The sequence below is a fragment of the Macaca fascicularis genome, chromosome 16 (genome assembly GCF_037993035.2).
Source record: "Macaca fascicularis isolate 582-1 chromosome 16, T2T-MFA8v1.1".
In the NCBI taxonomy this organism is placed as follows: domain Eukaryota; kingdom Metazoa; phylum Chordata; class Mammalia; order Primates; family Cercopithecidae; genus Macaca; species Macaca fascicularis.
Genome location: NC_088390.1, coordinates 104,611 through 117,212, shown reverse-complemented (window position 1 = coordinate 117,212; position 12,602 = coordinate 104,611). Strand labels below are relative to the sequence as shown.

At 47.8% G+C, this 12,602-nt stretch overlaps 2 long non-coding RNA genes across 8 annotated transcripts in view; one reads left to right on the top strand and one right to left on the bottom strand.

The window, feature by feature from the left end:
• LOC135967907 (uncharacterized) overlaps nt 1–12,602 on the top strand; it is a 114,129-nt gene that overhangs the window by 69,481 nt on the left and 32,046 nt on the right. The window lies entirely within an intron of this gene.
• Nucleotides 1–12,602, bottom strand: part of LOC135967909 (uncharacterized) — a 36,412-nt gene that overhangs the window by 1,638 nt on the left and 22,172 nt on the right. For 2 of the 7 annotated variants that reach the window (XR_012425071.1, XR_010582202.2), the window contains exons 2-3: nt 8,486–8,603; nt 1,874–4,864 (exon numbers count right to left, since the gene is read on the bottom strand). This is a non-coding gene — a long non-coding RNA (uncharacterized lncRNA). Of the gene's footprint in view, nt 1–1,873; nt 7,760–8,485; nt 12,428–12,602 lie in introns of those variants that run through there. The other 5 variants (XR_012425068.1, XR_012425070.1, XR_012425067.1 and 2 more) reach the window with 5 other exon arrangements.

Below are 12,602 nucleotides of genomic sequence, written 5' to 3'. Positions count from 1 at the left end.
GAAAGCAACCGAATCTGGGGTCGCAGCTGCCTGAGGCTTGGGTCCCACCGGGAAAGTGGCACCAGGGCCCTCAGGACAGTGGCGGAGGTCCCAGGAGGCAAGTCCTGGTGCAGAGACTCATGGACCCAAAGATTGCTCCAGGGCCAGGAGGGGCTGCTGCGCTGACAGCCACGAGGCAGGCAGCCTTCGAGCTCCTCCAGCTGCCATCCTGCAGGCAGGGAGGACAGTGCCCAGACCACCCTGGGGCTCCCCCCAGCCTGCCAGGCTGGTACTCTTACTCCAGCCACTGAGAAGAGTCCCCATGTTGCAAGCTAGGTTAAAACAGTGCCTCAGGCCTCGGGGCACATGCACCCCCCTGCAGGGCTGGGATGGCTATTCCCACACATCCCCAACTCACAGCAAAACTTAAAAATGAAAGTTGGAAGATACAGCCAGGAAACCAATGCTCAAGAAGCAACTCCAGGGTGACTCTTCCTAGAGCTATTGCTATTGAACATCTTTAAAAACATTTCCAGGGTGACTTCCCAGAGCAATTGCTGTTGAAAATCTTTAAAATTCTTCATTTCAAAATTAGCTTTTATTACACTGTCTTCCCTATTCTACCAAGACTCTAGAAAACAAAACCATTACAATTTCCAATTCTATCTTATAGCAAGTTAGAAATACACGTTTCCTCAAAGGATTCTACATGTTTCCTTGGCAATATCCTTTCCACGCCCCGTACTACTGCCCACAACAGAGAAGGCTTTTCCAACTCAACCCAACCCAACCCAACCCAACCCAAGGGCCCTGAGATAGGCCCCTAACGAATCGTCTACAAACTCTTGAGACAGGCTTGCCCTGACAAATCATCTGCAAACTCCATCTTCCATTAAAAACAGTACCGAAAATGAGCATATTACCACTTTTTAAAAATTACTGTAAAGTGGACAGTGTTCAGTTCTGTGAATTTCGGCACAAATATTCCCATAATCATCATCACACAAGCAGAACAGTCCAACAGCCCCAAACCCACTCACGGGGCCTCATAAGCATACCCTCCCATTCTCAGCAACCACCCTCTCCGTGTCCTCCCATGACTCGGGTCTATCTTTTGCGAGCGTTGTGGCAAAACACTCGCAAAATCACAATTTCCTGGGCATCGTGCTTGGAGGTGCACCCAGGGTGTCCTGTGATCAACAGCCAGGCCTCGGGGCTGCTGGGTATTTATTATTCCACATATGGCTGTGGCACATTGTAACCTGTTTTGGACAACTATAGACAGCGCTATTAACATCTGGGCACAGTTTTTCTTAAACATCAGATTCTGTTTCTCTAGGGTAAATACCCAGGATTGGGGTCACTGGGACCCACGTTTGTGTGAGTTCAGTTTTGTAAGAAACCGCCAAGCTGTCTGCACCGTGCTGAACCCCAGCATCGCACAGGAGTCCCGACTGCCGGTCCTCACCAGCACCTGGGGCTGTCGGAAGACCTTAGTCAGGCGCTCCAGCAGGGGTGTGAACAAATTCACTGCGGCTTCGGTGCACATCTGGGTGCAACCAGTCACGCTGAAGGTCATTTCAGATGCTTTCGGGCCATCCTCCCGTCCTTCTCAGCGAAGCATCTGTTCAGGTCTCTTCCGCTTTTAAGTCAGGTGGTTTGTTCTCTGTCATGAGCCGTGGGAGTCCTGTGCATTCTGGATACGAGTCCTTTGCCGGCTGCATGGTTCGTAGACATCTTCTCCCCATCTATCGAAAATGTGTCTCTTCAATTCCCTAGGGGTGTCTTTTATATTAGAAGTTTAATTTTGATGAGTCTTACCTACTTGTTTTCTTCCTTGATTATGGATCATGGTATGGCTAAGAGCTCTCACCCTAGGTCTCCACAATTTCCCTTTCTTCTGCAGGTTTTGTAGTTTGGTATTTTACATTCAGGGCTATGATCCACCTTAATTTTCATACAGGAATTTCTCCCTGTTTTCACTCTTTTGCATATGGCTGTCCCATAATTCCAGCACCATTTGTTGAAAAGACTCAAATTCCACTGAACTGCTTTTGCATCTTTGGATCTGTTCTGGACTCCACTCTGTCAGCTGACCCGTGTGTGTGCATCCTCAGCATAATTTATGACTTTAGTGGCTGTCTCTGTGAAAAAAAGTAACTCTGTCTGGAAGCAAAAACTACATTAGAAGTGCTCTAAATAAGATTCTTCCTGTTGTCAGGAGAGCAAAGCCACTGCCCTAAGCAGAGGTGAGGCCTCAACAGCTCCCAGGCACAACCTTAACACACAATGGGGAAGGGAATTCATTTCAAGGGCCACAACATGAGACCAGCATAGCCATGAAAACTGCAATAATTTCACAACAGAATGAAATTCATAAAGAATTGCTCAGAAGCGTGTGATAAGTTACATAAATCACTGTTCCTTAAATTCTGACGGTTGACTAGAACAGAAATAGCTTCACGGTACAGTTCAAACAGCAGAAAGGTAGGTAGGGGTGGTTTCCACACCACACAGGGCCTGCAGGAAAGGGACACTCTTCCTCTAAACGGGAGATCCCGGGAGTGATGTGATAAGCCATGGTGAGAGTCACAGAACTGTGCAAGCCGGAGTCGCGGCCTTTGCCCCACCACGGAACCTGTGTCCATGAACGACGAGGCTCAAATGTCAGGCCGGGGCAACCGAGGCAGTTATCAGGGGACAAGAAAACGAGCGCACGGTGGAGGCAAAGGTCTGAAATCGCGCGGCAACTTCGAGTCAAGTGGGACAAATTGACTCAAAATACAGATTCCAAAAACCACCACAGAGAGCTGCTCCTCGGCTCTGGAAAGGCTAAGTGACTAATGCCCACACTGAGCATCTGCTCCCAGAGACGACCCTGGTGACCTAAGGCCCAGCTGCTCCGAACCCGCGCAGAACCTCAGTGAGGAACTTTGTTGGTATCTTACAGCACATTGACATGTTCCCTTAAAATCTGGTATTTCATCCACAATGCAGGCGCCAGCTTTGACTCATACACATTCCGATTAAACAAGATAATTTACACCCTGACCGTGCCAGGTAAGAGGTTTACTACAATCTTTAAACAGAGCCAGAGGCTACAGTCTGCTCCTCCACAACACCATGTCTCTACAAGTTCGATGGGTTTTTACTTTCCATGTCTTCACTTGCCTAGTGCTAGAAAGCAGATAAAAACAGAAGGAACCCAGAAACACTATTGAATGAGACTCAAATATCTTGCAGTCATCATCGAGATGAGATGTTTATTAAACAGAAATGTTCTCCCCTGTAGAAAGCAGCACACATCAACACGCACCGATAACTGTCGCCAGCATTCCAGATCATCTTCCCTTCCATGGCCACAGTGCAGGGCAATGGACCACGCACACCTGCAGACCCACGGAAAGCGGGGTGACACGGCCGATTCTTGTAGCGAGCAGGCCAGGGTGCACTCAAAGAGCATCTCTTTCCAGAGGTCTGCCATGGAAAGTTACACATTTATTCCACGAGTTAATGGCACTGCACCGAACATTTCTGTAAGAGTCTCTAAGCAAGTATTTCCTTCTGCCTACAATGGCCCGACACAAACTGAAAAGGCTCTTGGAGCTGCCAAAGACTTCAATATCCCCTTAACTATTGTCATGCACATCCATGTGAAGAGACCACCAAACAGGGTTTGTGAGCGCAACATGGCTGTTTATTTAACCTGGGTGCAGGCGGGCTGAGTCCAAAGAGTCAGCGAAGGGAGCTAAGTGTGGGGCCGTTTTATAGGATTTGGTTAGGTAAAGGAATATTACAGTCAAATGGGGGTTGTTCTCTGGCGGGCAGGAGTGGGGGTCACAAGGTGCTCAGTGGGGGAGCTTTTTGAGCCAGGATGAGCCTGGAAAAAGAATTTCACACACACACACAAAAATCATCGCTTAAGGCAAGGACTGGCCATTTTCACTTATTTCTGGTAGAATGTCATCAGTTAAGTCCAGGCAGGGCATTTGCACTTTTGTGATTCTTCAGTTACTTCAGGCCATCTGGGCGTATATACGTGCAAGTCACAGGGGACGCGATGGCTTGGCTTGGGCTCAGACGCCTGACAACTACAGTCTTTACTTTTAAGGTGTGGGGTAAGATCATATAATCCCCAACTAAGCTCCTGATGCTGTGTGTGGCATCCAGCAACAGCACGTTCCATTCCTGGATTACATTTGACTCAAGAGTCCACAGTGAGAACGATTTCTGGTGAATGAAACACCAGGCAGGAGGGTGATTCCGCTGGGCAGCTCTTCACACACAGCCCAGGAGCTGAGGGGAGAGGAAGAGGCCCACGGGCGTCCACCGTGCTCACGCCCCCTTGGAATGCGCCCCACTCCTAGAGACCCGGACCCAAGGGAAATCTGACCTGAAAATGGGCAAACCCTCACTTTGCAGAGGGACAGGGACTCGGGGCCACAACTTGACCTCAGAGCAACACAAGTGCAGACAGCACCCCAGGACACCCTCTCCACCCAAATTCAAGGAGGAAAACCAACACCCCGCCCCCTTGCGGAAACCCCCGGCTGCTGGAGAAGACTCCTGCCGGCGTGTGCAGCCTCTCCCGTCCCACGTTCCGGGCTCAGCACCTGTGCTTCAGCCCTGGCACTGCTCGCCACACCCACAGGTGTGCCAGGAGGGGCAGGTCCTAAGGTCTCCACTGCACCAAAGCCTGCAAGGCAAAGGGGCAGCTCCCTCCAGCAGGAGTCCAGAAGCACACACTGCACCAGCGTCAAGGCATGAGAATTCTCCCCTCGGTCTCCGAGTCTCCAGTCTGTTGCCCGCCACGGTCTTCTGCCAACGGCGAGGCCCAAGCTGGGCGGCACATTTGGTTCTCACCATTTCCCTTGTCAAATCAATACTGCAAACATATCCAATTCATCCTGTCACTAAAAATGAAATAATCCGCCATCTCCATCACAGATGATGCAATCAGGTTTTCATTACCGGGTTTTTGTTTTGTTTAGTTTTTTGGTTTTTTTCTATTTTGAGATGGTGTTTCTGCTCTGTCGCCCAGGGTGGAGTGCAGTGGTGCGATCTTGGCTCCCTGCAACCTCTGCCTCCCGGGTACAAGTGATTCTCCTGCCTCAGCCTCCCAAGTAGCTGGGATTACAGGTGCCTGCCACCATGCCCGGCTAATTTTCATATTTTCAGTACAGACGGGGTTTCACCATGTTCACCAGTCTGGTCTCGAACTCCTAACCTCAGGGGATCCACCTGCCTCCTTCTCTCAAAGTGCTGGAATTACAGGCATAAGCCACCACTCCCGACCATTACTGGTGTAATTTCTAAGCCACTCTCTCACACCCACTCCCTTTTTTTTTTTTTTTTTTTTTAAGAACCAGCTTTATGCCTATATTTTTTCCAAGAGAACCAGTTACCCCATTTCAAGTACAAATAAGACACGGTTTTTAAAAACCAAAAATGCCCACTTGCACAGAAGTCTCCAAATACCCAGTCGATTTAAGCCTTGAGAATAAGATCAAGCTGTTGGCTGAATACAACTTCCCTTTCCATCTGTCTGCCTGTGAGTTAGACACAAGGATGAAGCCACGAGCTAGGGACATAAAGGCAGGAACCAAGGTAGCGGAGACTCCAAATAAAAGCTGGAAGACCAACACAAATGCACCACACCCTGCACACCCTCCTCTCCTTCCTTTTCAGAATTTCCAGAGGATGAAACAGGGACCTTCTCAGACGTCCCACGATGCAGGCGGCCAGAGGGGAAGGCGGCGGCAGCCTGAATGAGGCGACCGGGAAATCACATTCCACAAACAGAAATTCTCCATGTGCTTTACATCCTCTGTCTCTGAAGAACTATGCCAGGCTAACAGTCGCTAGAAAACCGCATTCAAGTGTCATTTCCCATTTCAAGCAAAGAAAACAGTGGTGGGGCATGAGGGAAAAACATAGCCATGTGTTCTGGGCTATTAAATAAGGTTTTTTCTGTTATAAACGTATAATTTTACATTCTCAGATTTCTGTATAATTGATATGCTTCCTAATTAGCAGACATAGTAATAAAAAGTGAATTCGAAGTGTAAGATCGGAGGAACCGTTCACATGGCTTCAGGTTCTGCTACTGGGTTTCAACTTAAGAAAATGGTTCTGTGTGTTGGTAACAAGGCCTGAGAGTCTGTGTGAGAGTCAGTGTGGCTGTAATCAGGGTTCGTGTTGGCTCCCTAGCAGAGGATGTTACACTGTTACATTATCTTCTACAAAAAATCCTGAAAAAATGAAGGCTGAATAGACATACACACCCTCCCAAAATAATCCAAATGTCCACCGATATGAAAAACAGATGAATTACGGCTTCCATCGTGGAATATTCTTCAGCAGTGAAAACCAACTAGAGCCACAGGTGCCAACTAGGATAAAGACAACCTTTTAAACACGCTTAAAGTGAACTGACTAGGCAGAATTCCTTGATTACAGGCATCTGCTCCAAAAGGGTACTGTTATTAATCCTGTGATGTAGAATGATAGTTAGCAACCCTGTTTCGGGGCACATCTAGAAAAAAGGAAAATAATGACTACACAATTTTAAATTCTTTGTAAATTATAACTATTACCATGAAAATTCTAAAAATGTGAAAATCTTCCCAACTGTTATTGGACACGCTTCAAAATAAATACCCTGGCATTGCTTGCCACACCCACAGTTGTGCCAAAATAAATGAAAATATAGCCCAAGGTAGTAGAACTGAAACCTGAAGATGTACGAGCCGTCCCTGTCTCGCTATCTATACATCGGGTAGAAATTTAAGAGCAGGTAGTGACACTGCAATGCAAGGCTCAAACCAACTGGGTATTTGGAAACTTCTATGCAAAGTGGCATTTTCGGTTTTTAAACACGGTGTTATTTGTACTTCAAACAGGTAACTGTTTGGTTCCCTTGGAAAAAATATAGCCATAAACCTGGTTTTTTTAAAAAAATACGGGAGTGGGTATGAGAGAGAGTAGCTTAGAAATTTTAAAAGTATCAGCAGGGAGCAGTGGCTCATGCCTGTCATCCCAGCACTTTGAGAGGTAGGCCCAAGGGGCCTTTGAGGACACCGGTCTCCTCTGCTGCCTGCCTGCTGGACTGACCCCCCCATGACATTCACTGGGTTTCCACCCCTGTCTCATTCAATATCCCAAGGGTGGTCTTCATCCTCGTCTGGGGCTCAGCTCTGCCCCAATTTCCTAAATCTCTGCCTTCAGAGCCTGAAAACACCCACGCCCAGGGTCACCCTAAGTCCACGTTTACCCCCAGAGAGTCCCCATTTTATGTTTTCCAGGCATCGCCTTAGTGATAATTTATCCTGTAAATTCCAACTGCCTTCACACCTCACCCCTGCTGTCTCCCAGCAGAACCCACTCAGATGCACATGCCCCAGACCCACACCCAGGTCTGTACATGCTGCCCTGCTCTACCCATGTGGGGACCACCTCTCTTTCTTGAGGAATCAGCTGGCGATCATCTCCTTGTGGAGGGCTGCCCTGACTTCCAACTCTCTCCAGCAAAGGCAGAAGCCATCCTCGGTACTTCCCCAAAACTCAGGCCAAGTATGAAGATGGCGCAGATGCTAGCTGTGCCTGGGATGCCATGGGCAGGGTCCCCAGATGCTCTGCACATGGCCCGGGGCACCGCCTGAACACAGCAAGTGCTGAAGAAACAAAACTGACGTGCACTGACCTCTGATAGGGCCTCCTTCACCATCCACATCTGTCTCCCCTCTGGACAGTCACTCATCTTCAAACTCCCAGGGTCACCCTGGTAGGTAAAGGGGACTCAAATGTCTTCTGAAGGAAGCGACTGGTTAGCTGCCAAGTTAAAGGGCCTCTGAAATTCAGAGCTCTGCATAGCAGTCCAGCACACTTTATTATGAATGACTCCAACCACAGCAGAAGTGGCCGTGGAACCAGTGCTAACCAATTCAGGGTTTGTTCACTGTTTCTCAGTTCATTATCACAACGCATTCTCACAGAGCAGCTGCGCACAGATCCTCAGACATCTACACAGAGTGGGACGATGGCGCCAAGTCACGTCAACGTCCTGTTGCAGACTGGGAGACAGCAGTCAGACACGGACCCAGGTAGAGCACAGACCTCGCGTTAAATCGGCTCCGTGTAAACAGCACTCCCTGCCAGGCCCTTTCCTATCTGCACAGCTTCTACAAATTCAACTCTCGCACCTGACACCTAAGAATACTGCACACCCCCATGTGAATCCCCTACTCACCTCCCAAAATGACCCGGCATGGCCGACTACAAAAAATTTCAACATAAGGGAACTGGAGGGCATGTGGGGCTTTCTCGAGTCCCTGCTGCCTCCTGATGGGAGGGCCCAATGCTTCACACCCCTAGTGAAGGGCGGGTCTCTTCGGCCCCCAGGCTTTGACCTGGAGCTTAAATCAGCATTAACTAATTTCACTTTCCAGGACCAACTTCAAAGGCCTGCAAAGCCAGAGAAGGGAGAGGAGATGGAACACGCCCTCACCTCAGATCTGCTGCAAGCACACACTTCTCAGATGCGTCCCAAGGTGCACAGCGTGTCCGATGCCTGTTTCACATCCACCGACCTGCAGGTCTTCTATGTGGCATCAGCCTCCTGGGCACTGGGAACAAGAGGTATAATGGCAAGTCCCTTCTGCAGCAAAGCTGAGGCAAAGGGACCCAACACATTGGAACTGACCTTTTTCTGACAGTATCAAAACAGAAGGAAAATACTGTACAGTCAACTCCCCCTCACGCAGGTTTATTTACCTGTGACTCAGAGGCCATGACAGAGAACTTCAGGTTCTTACCGATTCCTATTTTCCCCATCCAGGAAGCCTTTGTTTTTAATATCGTACGAACTTGCCATTTTGTAGGCCAAAAACAGCAAATATTGGCAGTTTCCTACAGTTCAACTGAATAAAATATGATCATGGCCTTTTGTGAAACCATGAAGAAAAGGTGGATATCTCAATATGTGTTTCCAGACTGGCTTTGTTCCTGAAGCGGTAACTCTGTTCACTCAGGATATTAGACACTGAAGAATAAACATCAATATCCCACCAAGAAAACCAAAGGAATGAAATAATTTTGCATCCACCTTGGAACCTTTTTAGGACAAGGCAGGACACAAACTTCTAAAAAGCTGCAATTGTCCCTCTGTATACACAGGGACATGGATTCCAGAACACGCCCCGAGTTTACCCAAATCTACGTATCCACAGGACCCCACGGCCACCCTATGGAAGCACATGTAGGAAACGTCGGCCCTCCACAAAGCCAGGTTTTTTCAGTAAGGGTTTGGTTGGAAAAAAAATTAACATCAGTGATCCTTCGAAGCTCAAAACCCATGTTGTTCAGGGTCAGCTGCATTTATTACTTGTGTCATATCTGAGGCCTGAAAGCCATCATTCTCGATACCTTAATGTGACGGTTAACAAACTAACTGTTCCGATTAGAAAGAGGAAAAAGCTTATTTTTAAGCTGACAATGAGAGTGGATGCGGCTACGGTGAACGGAGAACAGACCTAAGCAAGCACCAAGGCTGGGGTGACTGCCTGTGCTCAGACCCACCAGGGCCTGTTCTTCCATCTCCCTCTGCTGAAAGGGATAACCTCCTTCTCCCCCACGACTAAAGGGCCTTTTTAAAATATTCACACGAGAAGTGCTATGAAAAGCTGAAAGGTCACAGATAACATTTTTAAAAATAAACATTAACGTAAGCATTTAATTTTCGTATAAGGAGTAAGGAAAGGATCCAGTTTCAGCTTTCTACTTATGGCTAGCCAATTTTCCCAGCACCATTTATTAAATAGGAAATCCTTTCCCCATTTCTTGTTTCTCTCAGGTTTGTCAAAGATCAGATGGCTGTAGATGTGTGGTATTATTTCTGAGGACTCTGTTCTGTTCCATTGGTCTATATCTCTGTTTTGGTACCAGTACCATGCTGTTTTGGTTACTGTAGCCTTGTAGTATAGTTTGAAGTCAGGTAGCGTGATGCCTCCAGCTTTGTTCTTTTGACTTAGGATTGTCTTGGAGATGCGGGCTCTTTTTTGGTTCCATATGAACTTTAAAGCAGTTTTTTCATACGAAAATTAATTCAAGATGGATTAGAGACTTAAATGTTAGACCTAGTACCATAAAAATCCTAGAGGAAAACCTAGGTAGTACCATTCAGGACATAGGCATGGGCAAAGATTTCATGTCTAAAACACCAAAAGCAACGGCAGCAAAAGCCAAAATTGACAAATGGGATCTCATTAAACTAAAGAGCTTCTGCACAGCAAAAGAAACTACCATCAGAGTGAACAGGCAACCTACAGAATGGGAGAAAATTTTTGCAATCTACTCATCTGACAAAGGGCTAATATCCAGAACCTACAAAGAACTCAAACAAATTTACAAGAAAAAAACAAACAACCCCATCAAAAAGTGGGCAAAGGATATGAACAGACATTTCTCAAAAGAAGACATTCATACAGCCAACAGACACATGAAAAAATGCTCATCATCACTGGCCATCAGAGAAATGCAAATCAAAACCACAATGAGATACCATCTCACACCAGTTAGAATGGCGATCATTAAAAAGTCAGGAAACAACAGGTGCTGGAGAGGATGTGGAGAAATAGGAACACTTTTATACTGTTGGTGGGATTGTAAACCAGTTCAACCATTATGGAAAACAGTATGGCGATTCCTCAAGGATCTAGAACTAGATGTACCATATGACCCAGCCATCCCATTACTGGGTATATACCCAAAGGATTATAAATTATGCTGCTATAAAGACACATGCACACGTATGTTTATTGCGGCACTATTCACAATAGCAAAGACTTGGAATCAACCCAAATGTCCATCAGTGACAGACTGGATTAAGAAAATGTGGCACATATACACCATGGAATACTATGCAGCCATCAAAAAGGATGAGTTTGTGTCCTTTGTAGGGACATGGATGCAGCTGGAAACCATCCTTCTTAGCAAACTATCACAAGAAGAGAAAACCAAACACCGCATGTTCTCACTCATAGGTGGGAACTGAACAATGAGATCACTTGGACTCGGGAAGGGGAACATCACACACCGGGGCCTATCATGGGGAGGGGGGAGGGGGGAGGGATTGCATTGGGAGTTATACCCGATGTAAATGGCGAGTTGATGGGTGCTGACGAGTTGATGGGTGCAGCACACCAACAAGGCACAAGTATACATATGTAACAAACCTGCACGTTATGCACATGTACCCTAGAACTTAAAGTATAATAATAATAAATTAAAAAAAAAAAAAAAACGTAAGCATTTAACAAGCCCATTACGATTTAAAGGAAAAAAAAAAAAGGTATTAAGTTCCTGGGTGCAGGGGCTCATGGCCGTAATCCCAGCACTTTGGGTGGCCGAGGTGGGCGCATCACCTGAGGTCAAGAGTTTAAGACCAGCCTGGCCAACATGGTGAAACCCCTTCTCTAACGAAAATACGAAAATTAGCCAGGCATGGTGGCGGAAGCCTGTAGCCCCAGTTACTTGGGAGGCTGAGGGAGGAGAATCACTTGAACCCGGGAGGGAGAGTTTGCAATGAGCCAAGATCGTGCCATTGCACGTCAGCCTGGGCGTTGAGTGTGAAACTCCATCCCAAAAAGAAAAAAATATATAAAGTTTTCCTTCCAATGAACCTATCATTCAGCCACCGAGGTATCCTATAGCTACTTATTCAGCCATGAGATACACCACAGGCGATATAGGCGAACAGGACACAGTTCTTCCCTGAAAGAAGGCTGCACCCTCAACAGAAGGGAGGCACATACTCCGAATGGAATCGGCATAGGGAACAGATGCTGCTGCAGGTGAAACTGGCTGCACAGAGCACCCACTCAAGTGTCTGAGAAACAAGGAGCCGTTGGTGCCATCACCTTCCATACTTGAGCTGGGGCAGTGGGGAGCCTGTCATCACCAAGGACAAAAAGCCCCAGAACCACACAACGAGCTTACAAACTCACCGAGGCGATGACTGAGCAATGTGTGTGGAGTGATGCGAACACACAGATGTCAGGGCCACGCGCGGCGTTGGTTTTGTGCATCAACCTGAGCGTGCCCGGGGTGCCCAGATGGCTGGTTCTGCATTATTTCTGTGTGAGATGCATGTTTGCCTCTGGACTGAGTGGAGACCCATCCTCGCCGGCGTGGGGGGCACCACCCTATCCACCCAGGGCCCGAGTAAAACAGCAAGGCGGGGAAAACTGGGTTCACTCCACCTGTCTGGCTGATGGGCCAGTGACATCTGTCTTCTGCAGCCCGTGCTTCTGGGTCTCAGCTCCTCAGACCACGGTGGGATCCGCACCCTCCGCTTCTCAAGTCTTCAAGCCACACCCTCCCAGGACTCTAGCTTGCAGCCTGTGGGTCCTGGGGCTTCTTGGACTCTGTAGCCCCTGCAGCAAGCCTCGCCCTGGAGACACACGCACACCCGGCTGGCTGTCTCTCTGGAAGCCCTGACTAAAAGCCGCCCCTAAAAGTGGTCTTCAGAATTTCTTTCTAGCCCTAAGATCCCAGCGCCCCTCCTACAATTCTAGGCGGAAAGGTGAACGGAGACCAATGGACAGAGGTGTGTGCGAGGACACGCC